Below are 21,318 nucleotides of genomic sequence, written 5' to 3' on the forward strand. Positions count from 1 at the left end.
TGTGTGTCTGTGTCTGTGTCTGTGTGTAAGTGAAAGGAGGGAGGTTCTGTTGATTATCATGCGACACTGGATGTGGAATGTAGAGTGTGATGCATTGGTGTTTAATTAATTATAGAACATTTGGCAATGACATCTATTCTGTCACCACTTTCTTTCCATTCACCATTCTTTCTATTAGTTTGAGTTTATAAACGTGCCCTCTTTGGACAGAAGAGTTGAAATTATTTTTACTAGATCCATGTAGACTTAATTTAGTCCATCATTCAGTTCAGGACAAAAACAATTACATACATACATACACAATGAAATACACATACCACAAAACACAGCATAAAACCCACAAATGATCATATACAAAATTAGCAAAAACTGCATAATGGGAGATGTTGATTAGCAAGCTTTAGAAGGGTTGGTAGGCTTTATGCTAAGTTAAGCTGACTGATAGCTGGCTGTCATACTTCTTCTCATCTTTATTTTTCACAAAAATGTTAAGCTATCACTTTAAACCAGAGCTTTCGAGTGCTCATAAATGCTGCATGGAGAAGCATCTGGATGTCATACACCATACAGCATCATTCCACGGACTGAAACTCACTGGTACTGGCACTTCAGATTTTTGTCCACATTAGTACCCTTACTTTCTTACCTCTCATGAGCATGGCCGTTCCCACCACCAAAAACACCAAAAGAATTAGGTTTAGGGTTATGTTGTGTTTAGGGTTAGGTTTTGCTGAATTAGGATACTGGCACCTTTTTTGGTCCAATTCAGGCACATCACACCATCAAACTCGGCCGTAAGGATCACTCGAAACAAGTTCTTCTAGTTCTCTTAAAAACAAGATTGGGAGGTCCACCAGCTAACATCCATATATTTCAATGTTCAAGCATTTTTAAAAATGGGTATAAACAGTACCAAAGCAGTATCCTATAATAAGATATTTTGAGAGGAGTGTTAACAGTTTTGGATGCTTTAGGGCTCAAAATTCCTTGGCTGCTGTAGGCAACCTGTATGCCATCCCTAGTCTTGTTCTGAGTATAACAAATACAACATGTGCTGTTCTGTATGCTTGTCTCTGCAAACCAGGTGAACAGCACTGACCAGCTGGCTTTAATTACTGTGGAACAAGAGGTGCGTTAGGTTAACGCCATTTAGCCTCAGGCTTTTTTCAAAACAATGAACCCAAGTGTCAGAGTTTATTTATGTTTATGGTCAATGTTGTGCTTATATACTTCTACCTGACATGAGTTGTGATGAATTATTATTCTCTATGAACAACTCTACATAATTCATAGCTGATGCTCATTCCTGAGAGAATTACTCACTGTGTAAACATTGTTGATAACAGGGCAACTATTGCCCCTATCATTCCTGCCTATGCCATTACCATGTTTCTCACCATGGCCAACATGCAGGATGAAACTACGGTGGCTCAACCTTCAACCATCCTTCCACCAATACCGGCCCTGCATTCCTCTCCTCCCTCATTCATTTCTTCCCCTGTTCCCTCACCACGATGAGTCATGAGTCTTGGCAATACCGATCCAACCCTTTCCACCGTACCCTCTCTCCTCCATCTTCTCTAACCTTCTTCTTTCCCGCCAGTGGCTCTTAGCCTCATTATCATCATGGAAACGTGCGGAAATAACATAGACTCTGATCTTCTTTCAGCCAAAATGGATGCCAGTGGGGCTTTTGCGAATGCAAGGCACAGAGGGACTGACTCAACCATCCTAAAAAAGAACATGTGGCAATATCAATATGATGTTGAGGATCTGAGTTTGAGCTTTCGCCACATAAGAAAACTCCGCTATAAACAGTGCCAAAGGGGAATTTCTGCTTTACTTTGTGAAATTCACATGACTGCAGTGAAATCACAGTGATCATATATTATCAGCAGGTTTTGAATCATGTGGGATGTTGATTAAAAACTGTATGAACAAGAACAGATCTTTTTCAGAGCGCTTGGAAGTTAATTGAATTTCAGTAATTCCACCATGAAACAGGTTTTGGTTGATCGCATGACTCTCATTATTCTGACTCAAGCTAAACGAGTGTTGACAATCTAATAAAGTTCTGTTGTGCTTTTTGTCGTATCAGCCACTTTTAATCTTGGCCCATATTAAACTGCTGCTGCTGCTACGATTCTGAAACATTTGACCTATTATATTTATGTATCAATCACTTTTATTGCCAATGAGTGAATGGGTTGTAACGACTTCCCTGGTTGCCCGTGGACTGGATGCATTTCTATGTTGGGAAACTAATTGGTAAATTGACTGGTTTGCCGTTTGCAGATTACTTTGTCAATGGATAATATTCAGTGTGGCTGGCTGGCAAACCTTAGCTTCCTTGCCAACAACAAATTATGTAACAGTACAAAGCAAACAATTGCTTTCTGCTAGCCAAGAGCGATGCAAAGAAGGGGTATACAACTAGCTAACTGTAGCCCGAGCTAAACTGGGGTTGGCTGGCTGCGTGGTCTGGGTCTGTCATTGGTTGCTTCGTGGTGTTGGCTGATGGGGTAATTCGTGAATGGCAAGCATATCATTTAGCCAGTTATATTAAGTGAACATTTCTTTGTACATCGAAAACCGGTTAGTGCCACCTAAAATTTTAAGTAAAAGCAGCTTAATCAGAAATCTTTTTTTTATTATTCTGATATAATAAGTTTAAATATGGTTGTATTTTATTTTCCAGCATTCAGTCTAATGTATTACTTTTGACTGACGCCCAGAATGGTGCTCACTCTCTCTTACGGACTGCGAGCGCATGCAATGGAACGCTGACTGCAGTTCACTTAACAGCCACTGGTGTCATTATTAACAAGTTTTCTGAACGTTACATATAGACAAAAGCAAAAACTCCTCATTTTTTTACTCCTACTCACAAACAGAAAACTTTAAGAGAGCTCCACTGGTCTGTGGAGTTGATTAAGAGAAGATCTTGAACTAATTCCTAACTACAGACATAGAGGTGAGCACACACATTGTTTGAGACTGGTTGTTCATCAGTCATGAGTAGGTTAAAGACAATATAGGATAATTCAGAGTACCACAGTTTAAGCCTATTATTTGCATTTGATTTAAACATTTGGTAGGATGTTACACCTCTCTTTTGCAGGTTCCCTCATTGTATGTTTTCTCTAAAGTACCTTAGCTACCAGCAGAATCTCTTTCCTGATCCAGTTTGTTTTTATTATTGTTCCCATGTCAGCCAATGCCAATCATTTAATCTCTTTTTGTCAAATGTACTACAAGGAGTTTTTCTCAGTTTAATACTGATGCCTCTATATGACCTACCTAAACAAACAAGACGATCAGCAAGAAGATTGGCTCTTTCTATATAATGTTTCTTAATTCTTGCCACAAGGTTGGATTCGATCTGTCTTATTGACATCTGTGTGGTCTTACTCTGTGCTCGGGAGATAAATGTACATGTGAGATGTCAGTATCAGCATGTATTAGAGTACTAAAGGTGTTAGAGATCAATCAAGCTGTCACAAAACTCCCCACACCAGTAATTTCTTGAAGCCTCTGGTTCATCCAGCTTCTTGTTGTAGTAGTGAAACAGACTTCTAGTCACATTTGGACTCTTAACCTGAGTAACACAATAATTACGTTCAACAATAACGGCATTTCTGTGTCTGTGAAGAGGTGTACTGAGTTTGGAAGTGTCTTATTTGGAATTTAGTTTACTCTGCAAAGGGTGGTATCAGGAGTACGCCTACCATTCATTCCATTCACCTCAATCAGTGGTAACAAGGCTTTCATTAGGACCAGTCACATGCTTGAAGTGATTGTCACTATCTGTCACTGCAACATTAACATACTGAGGCTGATACTGTATCTGCAGGTAATCACTAGCTGATATTTCTTGTTTGACTGGGGCTGAGCGGTTGTAAGCAGGAATTTATAACAGGATAAATGTGTGTGAACAGAGATGGACCTTTACACTCTATAAACATTCAGGGGACCTATCACCATCAGCTATCACAAGGTGTGTCTGAGTGTGTTAAAGCTACTGTAATGTGTGTGTGTGTGTGTGTGTGTGTGTGTGTGTGTGTGTGTGTGTGTGTGTGTGTGTGTGTGTGTGTGTGTGTGTGTGTGTGGGCTGGCAATTACTGAGGGTGGGTGTTGATGGGTGCAACTCATCTGATCTCCATCAGCTCCACTCTGCCATAAAAAGACACACAGGGTGAAGGAATGTTTGTTGTGTTAATTGTCACGCAAAATGTGTCAAACTCATAAGATTCACAGGGTGAACCCATCATGACCCCCTCCCCTAGAATGTGTTAATATCATGAGCTTTCAGTAATCACTTTGGTCATCACTAGATTTGATGTTTTTGTAACTGGGTGATTTTGCTGTAGTTTTACCGTACAGTCTCTTTAACTAACAATAACTTCAAGCTGCAGCCCTTCCTGTCAGGATACAGTACAATCACCCTGCACACAGAATAACCCTTTTTGTTTTAAGGCCCCATTGTGACACAATTGAACCTTCTACCATTAAGTAATGGAAGATGACCCTCCCTCTCACACTGCACAAGCCTGTTTTACCTCTCTTTCCTGTGTACAGAAGGTTCGGTGGGTTTTTCTGGATAAATATTATAGTATACAAAACAGCTCCTGGAAGTAATACAAATGATTGAAATTATAAATATACACTTTCTGTCACATGTTTAACACGTTTGAAAGGTTGAAAAATTACAATTAAAAGGTATATCAAGTTCATTCAAAAAACATTCAACATTCACAGGCCCATATGTAGGTTGAAAGAATTATCGGTGGCTGCAAATGTTCCCTCCACAACAAACTGGCTCTCATGACACGATACAAACGTAAATATATACAAGTATATACCTGCCTGTTCTCATCCCCAGGTCATCAAATACTGACATTCTGCCACGCCCCTTGGCGTCTCCTACAGACGTACATGGTACCCTTTAGCGTCTGTATGAGACACCAGGCTGCTAGAAAGCCTTTAGGAAGTCAGGTGATGCAGAAACAAACTCAGGGCTTTCACCCAGGAGACTGAGGTTTGTGCCCCGAGTGATATTCAAAATTTACTTAATTAAAGCTTTAGGTTACATAATGTGACGTACGTGACTTACACGTTACGTGACTTGTATCACTTGTGTCACATAATATATTCATTTAACCCAAATGTCATGCTCTTTTCCTAAACCTAACCAAACTAAAACTGTTTCACAATGTTTCTGGCAGAAAGGCCTCATGCAGACACTAAGGTTAAACTTAGTTAAGACAAAGCAGAGTCAGTATTTGACAACCTTGAGAATGATGAACGTGTTGAATACAGTCTTCGTTCTTTTAAAAAATGACTTCTAATGTTCATTAAGCTAGTAAGAGGCTTAATTCAGCTGAACTTCAGAATGCTTTTTTGCACAGACTGTAGATTTTGTCCCTCTTCTCTTAAATTAAAACACGTTACGAGGCCAGTATGGGTAGGAAGAACAACTACAGCGACTGTCTAAATCCACATTTGGACATGTGCATATCATGTAATAAGATAGAATTGTAAGAAATGCGGGCCTATCCTTAAAGGTGGGGCTAACACTAACACACAAAGAGTTCTGTAGGGTCAAATGAAAAGGGTGGGGGGACATCTGTATATCTAACACTGTAAATCATAGTACAGTGAGGTTTATGTGATTCTTTATCTCTAAAGCTGTTTATATTTTACAGAGCTGGTACATATAGGAAAGTCCAGTATGTGTAGAGAAACAGTAGATTTACTCAAACACCTAAAAATATATGTTTTAACCATTTGTTTGAATGTAGTCCTCACTATTTTGCAATTTGAAATAGTATGTTAAAAAAAAAAAGAAATCTCCAATTAACAAAAAAATTACTGGTTTAGGTTTCCCATAGTATTTTCCTTAGTATGACCACATTTGAACAGAATAACAATCCTTACAGTCATTACAGTAATGGCTGGGTTGCAATGGGAGCCAGACATTTTACCCTCATTTTTATCCCCTATTTGTAATCAATACGGCATTATTTTAATCTCAGAAAGGTTAATGCCTTCTCTCCTGTTGCTTGCTGACCAGGAATTGCCACATATATATAGTTTCTTGACTTTAGTATTTCTGGTTCCTCAATGAGGTGAATTTTGTGGAAGACACAATTTTGCAAACACACACACACACACACACACACACACACACACACACACACACACACACACACACACACACACACACACACACACACACACACACACACACAAGCAGACATGCTCTCTCTATCTGCCTCATACATTCATTAAAATAAAAATAAAAGACATTAATGCATCGGAACATCTTGGAAAGATCATCTTGTTTATTTTAGACTTGTATTATCTAAATCTGACTGTGTTATGCCTTGAACAGTATGTTCTCTGAGTGGATGACAGCTAGTGTTGATGGGGGTTCTGGCAGGGAACGGCAGTGTCCTGAATGACTTTATCATACAAAAGTTTGAGGGCCACCTGCTGAAATTGAAGCCCCCCTGAAAGAAATTAAGGGCATTTTGTCAAGTCAACTTAAGCATGATATAACTTTAATAAAAATGAGAGAAAGCAGTTTCCTTCCCAGCAATGTAATAGCAACAAACATAAGATTCATGCTATGTAATCCCTATGTTCGTCATCCAGTAGGAAGTAACAGCCAGAGTGAGACCTAAATGTCAACCTGCTGCTGACAACCCTTTTAATTTATGCAGAGTACAAGTGGTGCAACGCACAATAAAAAGTTGATGATGGTAATTATCAATTAAGTCACTCAGTGTTGTAGATTCAAATCAGTTGTCACAGTGCCTGTCAGGTTTCAGAGTTCAGCCAATATAAATTAAGGAGGTGTAAGTTACAACAAAGCTATACAAGTGTGAGCTAAATGTCAGTCTGTACATAGCCACACAGTCCAGAGAACAGGTCTAATCAGACACAATAAGTGAAAACGCCTATCTAGGTGGACTATGGTTATGTAGGCGTATGAATGAAATCTGATTATGAAGGCCAGTGCCACTCCAGTGCTTTAGCCCATGGTGATGGAAGGACTCAGAGTAATGTAAGGACAGAAATACAATGTCATGGTATAAAATAAAAGCCAGTTTAATTGTGCCTTCTCTCGCATGCAATGTAAAAATAGAAAACATTTTCTTGAAACAAACAAACACATCACAGTGACAAAAAGACAGCTGGTAGACAAAAGTAATACATCATTTGATAATAACAGACAGAAGAGACTGTTAGCAATGTTAGCAGCAAGTTTCTTTTGTCTGAGTGACCTACATCTGTCCAAGTAATAGTCACAGAAACACTTGAACAACCTAGAACCTTCATACAAGCTCCATGTGAGCATAGGTGCAGTACCAGCTCCAGTCTGTTCCCCAGCAGTAAATCTTTTTACAAGCCCCGAATCATCCTCCACACCAGGCTCCAGCCTATTATTTCAGGCATGCTTATCATTCCTGCCCAAGTACTATGTTGTACACTGACCTCTGCTTATAACTTCTTATATGACAGCTAGTGGTTACATACACTAACTCTAAGGCAGGTTGTCACTAGCAACGGTGGAAAACCGGAAAAGTGCTGTGCATGGGGCTATAGTAAGAGCGATACTGGCTCTTTCCAAAAGCAAAAACACAAGAGCAAGTGTAAGGAATGGACCACACAGTGTGTTTGTCTGCTTAAGTGTTCCTGTCTAGAGCCAATTTAGGAACATGGCAGTTCAACATGTCAGACTCTTTAGAAGAGGACCCACTCCCTCTGTGGATAAAAACAGCTCATTCTAAGGTAACAAAAATAAAAAATATTTTAGCTCACCTGGTAGAGCTGGTGACCATGTACCAAGTTGCTGCAGCGGCCCAGGGTTTAAATCCGACCTGTGGCCTTTTGCTGTGTGTCAGCCCCTCTCTTTACCCCACTTTCCTGTCTACCTTCAGCTGTCACTATCCATTAAAAGGCAATACAATTCTTATTTCTAGGTGATTATACACTAATGAAAACATACCTATGAATATTATATTCCATTTCTGCCAATAGACTCTCCTAAATGTTACACACTGGACCTTTAAGACCACTTTTACTGGGTTCTTGTTTTGAAATGAGTTCTGGAGTTAATCTTGGCTGAAGAAGCTGGCTAGCTACAGCTGACAAAATCTGACATTCGTCATTTCAGCCAGTAAAAGTGATGGTAACCAACTAGAAATGAAAAGCCTGCTATTGTCCACCGCTGTCTGAAATCAAGGACCTGTTATAAAAAATTCAGTTGTGAATCTGCCACTGTTATTGTAAACTACATATACATTATGTCTCTGAACAGCTTGACAGGCGTAGCAACAGTAACTAAGCGGATTAAGCCTTTGCAAATGTGCAACTTTGCATTTTGAAAACTTCGAGGCTTGGAAGGAGGGAGATGTTTCATTGCCAAATGTATTCCATTTTAAAATCTCAATAATTTTGCATGGGACTTTATTTCATTCAGAATAACAATATTTTGGAAGACAATTTTGCACATCAATACTACACAGAATCATTCAACCTACAACGATGTTCCTTTTTCCACTACAGTACCAACTCCTGCCTATGCCTGACATATACGCATGCATGATATTTATAACTCCCTCACTGCAGTTTGAACAAATAACATAAAGCATAGATAGAAAAACAAAGAAGGTTAAGATGGGAGGAGAGAAAATAAACATGTTCCATGGAAAAACCTAGTCCTACTCAGCTCAGTGGCCCTGCGCCCAGTTTACCAGTGCCCACAAAAAGTTGGGTTCCTTATTTGATTTTCGGTCTCCTCCTTCCTCTCAGTTTGAACAGCAGCATTTCCTGATTTATAAAACAAAGACTTTATGTGTAGCGTGTGTGTGTGTCAGTGTATGTTGGAACCTCTTTCCTCTTATTTATAGTGATCACAGATGCATTTTATATCCATCTTCTGTTTCTATCAACACACACACGCACACCACATGTTCCTCTTATGTTTCTCTATGTGTGTGTCCTTGAGTGATCCCTCTAACAGTTTTTCCTCCACCCACCGCCCATGTCACTCTACCCCTCGCCACACCCACGGTCGGCATGGCAACGGGGTTTACCACGGTGCAATGATGACTTTGCCAGATGCATATGTGACTGCCATGGAAATAGTTTGTGAGTGTTGTTGCCATGGATACGAGATAAATGGAACCATACAGTATGTAATTACGCACTGTATTGAGCGTAGTTGTGTGTGGAAACGCTGCAGCGTGCGTGTGTCACTGGAGATTTGAAGCCGCCTCTCTTCCTGGCAAAAGACTGGGAGAGTCATTCACAGACGTCCTCGTGTGAAACAGATTCATGTTAATGTACGGACGCTCATACGCCTGAGTGTTCCCTCTGGCACTGGAGAGGAGTGACTGTGTGATAACCCAAACAGTCCCTCCAGGCTTTAGAACAATGCAAAGACAAACAAACGTTGGCAGAGGCTTTAAACGGAAAAAGGAAGTGTATGAATTTTTTTTTTTTTTTTTACCTGACTGCAAGTACAGAAAATTGTGTGTGCCCAGTCTGTTTCCAATCTGCTTACAATAGCCTCCCTTGTTTTAGCTTGTGTGTGGTTTTACTTACTCAAATGTAATAAACAGATTTGTAGGTCAAACATGAAGATTTTCATTGATTAAAGACAACAGCAATGAATTTTCTGTCTTTTGTACCACGTCAGACAATAGTCAAAAGCCATTCTTGTGTCCCTCAGGCTACAGTATAACCTTTCAACAAGACACTGCCAACTGTGTGTATTCAGATCCCCATGTGGTAGCTGTCTGGGCATGTGGTTTGTGTATATGATAGTTTCTTTTCATGTTTGAGTGAAACCAGAAATGCTTAAAATATATAAAGGAAGGGATAGTGGAGTGTTATGCAACTCAGCAAAAGGCTGACTAATACTCTGTATAGTCTGAACTCATTCTCCCCAAGTGGTGGAGGCAGTTTTTAGACCTGAGTGTCTCGTGTAACTTATCCTCTGCATAACCCTCATGTAACTATATGTGGTAAGACTTGAGCTCTTCAGTAATCACATTTAAAATTCATAAGATATATTCAGCATTGATCAATTGTGATGTTTTCTTTTAGTTTGAATTCATTTCAATTAAGCTTTCTTTGCATGAAGATTTGATCTGAAAAAAACAAAAACTGGAGTAGTCCAGGTTGTAGGAGGAAGTAAACAATCCATCATTACTATGGAGACAAATAACCTGCATAGTAAGTACTGTATAGAAAAGCTTTCATTTTTGCAAATAAATATATTCAGAACCTCCTGTAGAACCTTCTTCATCTTCAGTTATGTCATCAAGGCCCCTGACCAACATGTATATGTAATCTAGACCTTTAGAAAGCTTTCAATAGTAGTTGAATTTTGATAGAAGCATTTTTTTCTGCAAATCACCAAAACAAGATAAGTATCAGCTTCTTCAATAAAAAAGTAAAGCAAATGCCACATCTCCATTAATATGTGCAGTATGTCCCACCAGAAATCCATTTCCCAATTTCACGTGTCAGATTTTTATTTATATTAACTTACATGAGTATACCCAGGTAAGTAGTTACCTACAATAGGACCTCAGCATTACTTCCAAGGGCACGTAGTAGCACATTACTGCATTACTTTGTAAGGTTAAAGGTTACGTTACAACCGCTCGGTGTTTAGAGCAACATAAGCAGCTCTGCTCTGTGTTGGAATCTCAACGGTTTGTCCTCATCCTGAAATCTCATGTAAAAGTAAAACATATTATTAAAAAAAACGTAAATAAAATAAAACCTTAGTCTCACATTTGTGTTAATGGTTCAAAAACGCATCTATTTATTTATAGTGAACATCTGCATTAGTTGCTCCTAAACACCCTTTAAGCTTTAGCCTCAATATTGTTTTTACATTGGTAAGCTACACAAGTTTTATTAATATCATGCATAGCCTTCATGCATAAATAAGTCTAATTTGTCAGATGGAAACCATAAAAATCAGTTGGAGATTTACAACTGAGTCATAGAATTAAAGGACCAGATTTCATGGCATCTAGCAGTGAGTTTGCAGATTGCAACCAACTGAAACCCCTTGCCTCAGTCACATAGGAGAAACTATGGTGGCTGCGAAACTCATGAAAATATCTATCTAGAGCCAGTGTCCATTCTGGGCTAGTGTAGAAACATGGTGGACTTGATTGAAGTCCCTCTGTAGCTTAAAAATGGCTCCTTCTGAGGTAACAAAAATGCATTTATTATTTTCACGTGATAATACACTAATGAAAACATACCTATGAATATTATATTCCATTTTTGCCAATAGATCCTCCTAAATATTACACACTGGACCTTTAAATTAAGAATTTGGAGAAGTGAATCTTCCACCGTTATTATTGTGAGCTGATGAGCTGCCAACTTGATAGGTAGTACACCAGTACCTAAGGGGAGCAGGTCCTTTGGACGGTGTTATTTCTCCAAACGCCTCTATTGCTGACAATGATGTTTGATCAAAGTGTGAAACCGGGCTAATTTTGACTATGCCACTTCATTAATCACCACACAAGTACACAAGAGATCTTTCTCTTTCACACTGTCTCCTGCTCTCTCTACTTTGTAAATCCTCTATATGTCATAGCCTACTTAAGTAGTAAAAGTGCAACTCTCTTAAGTCTTATAAACTGAGATGTGATTACCCCCATGGAGCCCCAGAACAATACCAACAGTGTGTTTCAAATGCCAGTTCTTTACATCCAAAAGGCTCAGTGGTGCTGAGAAAGAGCATGGAAAAGAAAAGTAACAGGAAAAACATTGGAGTCAAGCCCGGAAAAGAGAGTGTTTGGGTTGAGGTGGGAATGCTCAGAGGAGGATTTTAGAACCCAGTAGGGATAAGTGACACTTACCTCAACAAGTGGTATTTATCAGGCTGATAAAACTCCAACTTTAGCTCATCCTCATGTCACAGCTAAATGACAAAATGTTTTAGAGGTTCGGTGAAACCTATGGATGGAAGAGGGGGGCAATGGACACACATTATATTACTTTGTTTTATGAGGACAGTGGGTACTTGTGTTTGTTTCTTTCTCTTACTCTGAGCATGTATATAGTGTGTGTGTGTGTGTGTGTGTGTGTGTGTGTGTGTGTGTGTGTCTGTGTGAATAATTATGTGTTTGACTATCTGCAATTGTCAGGTTAAATCTGTAAAAGGCACAAACATATCTTCTCATAACTAACAGCTGTTCACTCTGCATGCTGTATGATTCATACTCCAACAATGCTGCTGACTAATATGTGTGAGAGATCCATTCATCCATTCAAAAACAGCCCTTATCCGTCTGTGCAATCTTTATGGTAGTAATGTCTAGCTACATTAACCTGTCTGCAGATACAATGTGTCATGGTAGGCATTGAGATACAGGCAGGTAAGAAATACACAAGGGTAGCTTTTTCTGATTTGTGAAACCACTCAGTCCTTGCCCCCGATATGCTCCCACTGCACTCACTGTCTTGTCTGCATGTCATAATGCAACACTGAAATAAGACAACCTATGTTTAGGAACAGAGTCATGTGCATTCTGCTTACAGCTTGTTCAAATTATATCTTTCTAGTGGAATTCAAACCATTGTTGCTGCAAAAGGTTTCAAATCACGTGCCACTGTGGCTGATGCAGGCGTCCCACTAGGATCAGTACAAGGCCCTTGCTATATACACAAATCATTTTTATCACCCAACTGAGTACACAGTTCTTATGTTGATGACACAATCTTGTGTGCCATCAGCTCTACTGCAAACCAGATCTTCAGATTACAGTCTGCTTCTAATGACCCCCAGACATCTGTTATTGATTCAAAGTTTGCTCTCCAAAAAGACAAAATACAAAGAGCTTAAAAGGTGACGTGAATAAGAGCCATGCTTGCAGCTCTTTGAGGCTGTAAGTCATTTAGGCTGATCACGAGCAGGTATAGTATGTACGATGGTCACCATCTTAGTTTAGTGTGTGTCATCCTCTAAACACAATGGATGTCTTTACCAAATTTTACGACAATACATCTTCTAGTTGACGAGACATTTCAGTTTTGGCCAAAGTAATGGGCCAACCAACAAATCTACTGACCAACAGAGCAACATTGCCATCCCTAGAGCTACACCACTGTTATGGCTAAAGCCCAAAAATGTCAACTTTATGGTGGCTAGCATGGCTACCAATTCAGATTGGATTATCTTTGTAGAACAGAGCTTGTTTCTCATTTTAAAACAGAAAAAAAACATTATACAATTATTGAGATATACTGTATGCTCATGCTGCAGCCACTACCCTCAGACTATTGGATGCCATTTACTGCTGTGGCATTCAGTTCATCACTGCAGACAGATCCTGACCTCAGTGGGACTTTCCGAATAAATTAAGCTTAACTAACATGCATGTACCATATTTACATACACAGTATTCAACTGTGTACATTGAGACAAATACAAACCAAAACTCCTCTTATAGACAGCAGCACATGCTGCATATTCCTGTATATACACCTCTAGACATCATGTAGATGTGTACTCTAGTGAGGTTGTAAATCACTTTCTTTGAGCTGACCTTGCCAAAGACCTCATTAATAAAGTGTTCAACGGAAAGATTTATGTTCATGGCTTGTTGTTTATGGCTTGTTATTATGGCTTGTTTCCCCTGGAAACCATACATTTCGGTCACTATCTATAGATAAAAAGAAATGAGCCGGTACAGAATGTTGCTATGGAGATCAAATCTTTCACTCAAACAACGACTGACATGCTTACCCCTCCTTCTACTGTAGCTCCACCTCCCCGTGTAAACAGAAGCAGTCTCGCCTTCTGCTTTACACTGCTCCACGTCACTATTATGGGCGTCAGTATGTTTCACTTTAAAATGAGAATCAAAGAGGAAATGGGATTCCACTGTCTATGAGATTTATTAAGTAGGATGTTATCCTGCTCGTCTTTTGTCACCGTTTTATTGCTTTTTATTACTTTTATAATTTTCAAGAGTCATTATTAGAACATGATAAGACTGAGTCTCTCCAATGTGATCAACTAGCTCTTCCGCCTAAACAACAATCTAGATTTTATAAAAAGGATTAACTGTACTTACATTATACAGTGAAAAACAAGAAGCTATTACAGAAACTATTATGCATATAATGAATTTATCCCTCCTGTAAACTGGTATTCATGTTATAGCCTTTTTGAAACTTAACACAATATGCCATTCAGCTAGAACAAGTTGTATGAGAGGAGGATATGCCACTAATAGCCAGGTATTTTTATGTAACATTATCCTGCAGACAGCCTTCAGCCAGCAGACAGCAGATTAGTACTGTGCACAATATAGGATGCAATCTCACATGTTTTTCTTTCACCTAGTTTTTATCACTGTGTGATCTTGGAAGAGCTGGGTGGGTGACAGACAAGCTGTATGAGTTGGTGGAGAGAAACGCAGGTACAAAAACATGTCAAACCATTTCTCTTTAGTGTCCCATAGTATAAAAGCACATATATTCCTGCTCATGGTTGGCTTTTGCTTGCTTTGGCCTTGTAGGTACCTGGGTGTGTCTGTGTTTAAACTCACACAAAAGCGTATGATATACAAAGCCTGATTGCAGTGTTTAAGTTAGGCCTACTCTAATGTTTGACTGCTGAGTGAGGCCCTCTTCATGTTGGTGTAATGTGGGGTAATTTGGGTTTGAAGACAAAATGGTGGACACTTAATGTGGGTGGCACAGAGTTACGTAACAATTTGAGCCATATCTTATCTTTTGTACTTTGAATTATCCCATTGAGTATGCATTGTGGTGAGCTAGGTGAGTATATGGTGTTGAATGTAGAGTAGACCTTGTTAGTTGATCTATTTGAAATATCCCATGTAAAAGGAAAAGTTAAAAAGGAAAAAAGGCATAAATAATGCTTATCCTGAGGCTTTTAAAATAACAGTTAAACATTTGGGAAAATATACTTGTTTGCTTTCTTGAAGAGTTAAATGATAGTACTTGGCCACATGTCTGCACACTATCTATGAAGTTAGAGCAATCAGCTGTTGGCTTAGCTTAGCATTATCAATGAGTTTGGTTCTATCCAGTGTTTAATAATCTGCCAGCACCTTTAAAGCTCAATAATTGTCATATTATATATTTGTTTAAATCAATAGCAAAACCAAAGTTAAAATAACAAGTTGTTGTTTTATGGGCGATTACGAGCTGGTATTTCCTGAAGACTCTGCTGGTTGCCTGGTAACGCCATGGTAGTGACAACACTCCAAACAAGAGTTAGTTAATTAGTGATGTTTACCATTCCTCCATGTGCCTGCACCTTGTGCACCTTTACTGGCAAAAGTTTTTTTTGCCTCTCTCGATCGGACTGTCCACGAAGGCGGGCATACAAAAAATGTGTAAGTACAATCTATAGATCAAAAACAGCCCTAGAGCCGCAGACAGAGCCAGGCTAGCTGTCTCCAGCCATGCTAAGCTCGCAGGCTGTATGTAGCTTCATATTTTACATACAGACATGAGAGCGGTAAGCAAATAAGCGCATCTCCATAATGTTAAAGTATTCTTTTTTAGATTGTTTGTCCTACATTTTCCAAGTGCTTCATATATCAATCTGGCAAAATCAAAAATTATATTAACAGTTTTCACAGCTAACTAAAATTTCCTCTTGCTTAAACCACACGTATCACCACAAAGTACTTTTAAGATGCCAGATCGGCCTTACTATAAATCATGTTGAGCCATGAAACACAGAGAAGTATGGAGAACACAAACTGATGAGAGATGTTCCATTGTGGCGATAGTCCCCTAAAACTACGTAGGTTGAGTGTCGGGTTGCAGAGACATGCTTTCCTACAAATACTCCTCTCCGAGAGAGGATAACAGAGATATGAGAAAAATGCCAAAAAGGTCAAGAAGGGCTCCCAGTCTGTTCACCATAAAAGCACAGAGCTCCACCTTGGAACTGCAGTGAGGGGAATCACAACAGAGTAAGACTTGAAAAAAATATTTAAATCCAAACATGGATGTTACATGGTTTTGAGGATGGTTGTGTTTGTGTGAGGAATTTATCACGGTTGTGTGGCAAACTAATGGACTATCTACGGGGAAAGTTGGGAAAATTGGGACATTGCGATTGGAGCTTCCGTGTGCTCTTTTGATAGAGATGATTGAATTTCACTTTGTGATACGTAATATATGCCATCTGGTATAACAATAGAGATCAGAGAGTTAACATAAACAGAGGGGTAAAGGGTAATCCAGCTGCTATTGTGCTAATGCCAAGGTGTGTCACTTTGGCACCGGTACAGTAAGATAACACTGATAACCTGCATTTTTTGTGTTTGTGGTAACACTAGCTGTATCAAACAGCCAGTACTTGGCCTTTGAGATGTTCACTGTGAAGTGTTTAAGCACTTTTAGTACTTTTGATTCCTGTTTGGTCCCAGGCTTGGCTGTTCAAACATCACAATCCAGCCTTTATTTGCAAAACGCTACTACTTTCCCAAGCATAAAAAACCTGGATGTTGGCATCTCAAACACTGCATTCATCCCCAAAAACATAACTTGAAATGTGGTTATGCAATTAGGCTTTTAACACCTTCCAAAGTAAGCAAAATTGTACATTGGCACGATGAGAGGAGAACAATAAAAGAGAAACACAATGGTGTAGCCAAACAGCAGGCACTCACGAAAGGGAAATAAAATTGACGTGACTCATTCCCTCATGGCTACTCCTCGGTGAGGAAGAGAAAAAAGAAGTGGCACAAAAGAAAAAAAATCATCTGAACATCTCCAAATCTAAGCCTCAAATCTGGATCTGTGCTTCCTGTCCTGACCACGAATGACTCATAAAGGGCTATTATATGTGGAATGGATAAGGTTCTGTGCCTGCTCTCTGCACCAGAATTGGAAGACTTTGGCGCTGGACTCTTTATACGCTTTACATTACTTTACTTTACTTTATAAAACCAAAGAAAATGAGCCCACAAGCTAAACAATGTCGAGCAATAGAATATACACGATGGGATAAACTAGAATTTTCAAAGTCCATGGAAAAAAAATCTGCTAAATGCACAAATAAGCCAATTTACTGGCAATTCCATCTACTTTTTATTCTCTTTCCCTCTGTGCAGTAGCTGGGAACAGTGGGCAGTCCAGAGTAACACCAAAGAGTCTTTGTCCAGAAGTTGGTTTACTGCAGAGAGGAAAACTTGTAGACTGCAGGGCCTGAGTGAAAAACAGGTATGATGACAGAGGATTGGAATGCACCAAAATGGGCAAAAGGAGCAAAGGAAGACAAGGAATGGGAGCGAACATCATTAGGGATGGAAGGGAGTGACTGTGGGCGAGTGGGCAGATACAGGATACAAAAGGGGGTTTTGCAAGATGGATAGAGTGTGACATGGCAACAGGACGGGGCGGTGATATAGGTGAGTTCTGGGAGGGGAGGTGAAGAAGTGGCACTAAAGTTCTGTTAAGTTCTGTTTCTTAAGAAAAGAAATTGGACAAAACTATTTCCCATTACTTTACGTGCATTTTGAAAGCACAAAGTAGTGTTTCTGTTAGCTTTGGGGAGCTGTTAAAGGAATCGTTCAGCATTTTGGGAGTAACAGCACATCTACACAGGACTGGTTTCAGTACGTAGACACAGACAGAGGAGTGAAGTTGATGCTTCTGCTCTGCTGATGTACTGCTCATGCTACGCTGTCCTGTGCAGATATAGTGTAACATGCAAAATACATGGTAAAAGTGTGACATAGACGGGGTGGAGCTGGATTTATTTATTTATTTATTTTTACATAAAAAAAAAAAAAAAAGGTTGCATGTTCACTGTGTATATACTTTATATTGTGTTTTGCTGAGTAATAATGCACTTCGTCATGCAGGGTTTGAAAGCGTAGGCTATATTAACTGGTACTGAATTCATTAAGTGTGACTCATGGATACACATGATTTTAACATTGCTCTGCTGTTAAGATCATGTCGGGTACAATGAGATATTTGCGTATAGCCAAATGTAGAGTAAAAAAATAAAACAGCAGTTTAAAAATAGGAATAATTACGTTGACTATAATGTAACCCTCTGGTAATGATGCGGCACACGTGTCATGCCACATCCGTGTCCTATTTATTTAGGCCATTAGAAGAGAAGTTAATCTGATGACTGTGTAAAATACGAAGCTGTAGAAACAGTAAGCTTAGCTTTGTTTATTGGCTGGAAGAAGGCGGAAGAGAGCTAGCCTGGCTCTGACCAGCTCATTCTCTTTCCCAGTGTGTTAAATACCAATGTTTTGTCTCAGTCCTTTGGCGTCTCATACAGAAGCACACAGTACCTTTTAGTGTCTGTATGAGACATTCCGGGTTTTAATTTAACTCCACTGTAAACTCATCATGTCAGGTGACAAAGTATAAAGAGCGAAAAAATCTGCTTACGGAGGTGGTTGGGTGGGTCAAACAAACATATGAACCTTTCACTCAGGACAATGGGGTTCAAGTAAAACCAAAAGTCTGTGCTGACTTATTTCAAGTTATAAGGCAAGTGACTTATGTTGCTTGACTTGTTGCAAGACTTGTTGCAGCAGTAATGGCAATTGACTTGTGTCGTGTAACATCTTTATTTGTAGTTCTGTTTCCTAAATCTAACCAAACTGCGACCGTTTGACAACATTAACCACGTTTTCAGAAGGCTTCTCATATAGATGTTAAATGGTAACATGAGAATGTGTTGGTCAGCTTACCAAGTAATATGTCATATTTGGTTCTTAAAGTTTACATTTGAGAAGAGCAAGACTAGCTTCTCTCCCCTGCCTCCAGTCTTAATGCTAAGCAAACAGTCTTGCTGTTCTCATCCAACTCTCGGCAAAATAAAGAATAAACCTATTTCCAAAAATGTCACACTACTCCTTTAAAGGCTTAACTTTTTAGCACGTCAGTAGCATTAAATCACAGACAATAGGGGGCGCTACAGAGCGCCTGAGGCACTAGAGAGTGAGAGAAAGAGAGGAGGAAAGAGAGAGCCCTCACAACCTCACAGACTATCTCTCATGCAAACCATGGGGTAGGGAATACAGGCTTGGATTATGGGCTATGCAGTGGGAGTGGAATGAAGTGAAAGTGCAATAAAAAAAGAAAGAGCGAAAGCCAAACAAGAGCCTCAGTGTGGAGGGAGAGCCAGATTTATGGGTTTCAGGGAAGAATGTGAGGTGTCCAATTCCTCACTTGTCTTCTGCCCACAACCCATAATCCTACTCTCAGAAGCTGGCTGAAAATGAGGCACTTCAAGGTGAGCAGGATTGGTTGCTATTTGACCTCTTATATTCAGAGTCAAAGCTTTGGTGACTTTAAATAAAAGAACAGGAAAAAGTGAACTCTTAACAGAAACCTGTTGAATTGGATGGGATGCAAGTAGATTTTAGGTGCAAGTCATGTTGTCCCATGGAACATACTGTTCTGGAGTGCTGTGTGACATTTGGTCTTGCTTCTTGGTTGCTTTAAAATACTTTCTAATTCCTCCTTCACTGTAAAGTCCATTCTCAGTGGATGTGCACTGGTGGCTTCAAGTTTCTACATCACACTGTACAAGTTGCACACTGGACCAGGACTGACTTCCAGACTATTTGTGATGTCACATATCCTGCTGGTAGGCCCCGCCCCTTAAAATCAGATGTGCAATGAGCACAGAGAAACTTTCCACTTTCAGCAGATGAATGTGAAAACATCCTTCTAGAGTCAAACTCTGCACATACATCACTCTGCACAGTGAACATCAAACAGTACACTGTAGAAACTAGAAGAAAAATATGTTTTTGACTGGAGGGGGTGTTTCACATAAAGATGTATATGTCATAAACAAATTATTGCTACTCTTTACGGTCTCTTTTTATTAAATCTACTTTATGCTGTAAAGTACTTAACTAATGTAAAAGTATGTAATTATGTCAGATAAATACAAATCAATTACCTTCATTCTATTCATGTATTCTATTTTACTTTTGTACTTCTTTTGTATTATCATTTATTACATAACTGCTTACTCCCAGTGAACCACCACACCCAGGTTCAATAATTTAGCCACACATTTGGAGTGAATTACGAATGACCTGACCCACAGCAAGAGGGCCCACCAGAGAGTGGTGTATGTGTGTGTACATATGTGTGTGAGCATATATCTGTATTCGGAGGGGAAACCTGCTACACTGGACAATGGTTAGCTAATCTATTTGTTATAACAGGCGAATCGTCTTTGATGTCTGTCCGATTTTTTTTTACTTCTGTGGAACCACAAACCATATGTGCACACACACAAAAACCCACATTCAAGCATGCACGCACATACTGTATGGCCATCTGCAGACACAAATATACCGTAAAACTTCAAGTAAAAGCATGGTCCCAAATAGCCCGGTGTGGCTACACATTTTGACAAATAAACACAGGTCTCATTAGATGTCTGGTCTGGATTTTATAGAAGTTATTTCAAGGTATACAACCTCTTAAAGCCCAATGGGTCGCCCGCTTCAGCCAGTTGTAAGCTGCTTAGATCTCCTACACAAATATAAATGTTTAAACCTTTGTCAATATGCTAGACATCATTAAATCAGTCAGATTCTCCACAATTCAATCGTTTAGTTAATTTTATGGAAACCATGAGGGCCAAAGTATCAAATGATTCAATGAATGAGTCCTAATTGATATGTTATTTGATAGCCTAATTTTAATACAAGTTATATTCATAGTGGTTTAGATAAACAATTTGAAAGTATTTTTCTTCTTCGATGAGCAAGAGTTTTGTGCAAAATGAATTAAAGACCTGTCCCAAATGAAATAGACCAAACTAGTCTAACGCTGATAACCAGTTTGGCCATCTCAACTCTTCTGCCCCGTTAGTCCATTTCTAAGTGGTGTGTGTGTGTGTGTGTGTGTGTGTGTGTGTGTGTACACTTGTAACCTGTCACATCTGGTTACACAGGTTGAAATGAAACACACCCAAACATTATCCTGGGGGAAGATGGGATGACAGATGTTGTTGGATTTAACTGACTGGACCAACAGGTTACACCACCTGCTGGAATTGGGTCAACACTGGATTAGCAATTGTAGAATGTGTGTGTGTGTGTGTGTATATATATATATATATATGCTTTTTTATGACCTATTGGGGAAATTTGTTCGTGTAAACGCTGACCTCGTGGGGACCAAAGACTAGTCCTAATGGGGTAAAACATCATTTCTGAGGTCCTGGTTAGGGGTAAGGTATGAATTGAGGTTGGGTTAAAGTTAGGATGTCCACAATAAATA

The 21,318-nt window shown here is 39.4% G+C and overlaps 1 long non-coding RNA gene across 5 annotated transcripts in view; it reads left to right on the forward strand.

The window, feature by feature from the left end:
• Positions 1-21,318, forward strand: part of LOC127377299 (uncharacterized) — a 37,372-nt gene that overhangs the window by 10,277 nt on the left and 5,777 nt on the right. The window contains exon 1 of one of the 5 annotated variants that reach the window (XR_007887661.1): positions 16,016-17,450. The exons of the other annotated variants lie outside the window; for them this stretch is intronic. This is a non-coding gene — a long non-coding RNA (uncharacterized LOC127377299). Of the gene's footprint in view, positions 1-16,015; positions 17,451-21,318 lie in introns of those variants that run through there. 5 annotated transcript variants of the gene reach the window in all.

This window comes from Dicentrarchus labrax, unplaced genomic scaffold (genome assembly GCF_905237075.1).
Source record: "Dicentrarchus labrax unplaced genomic scaffold, dlabrax2021, whole genome shotgun sequence".
Taxonomy (NCBI): Eukaryota; Metazoa; Chordata; class Actinopteri; family Moronidae; genus Dicentrarchus; species Dicentrarchus labrax.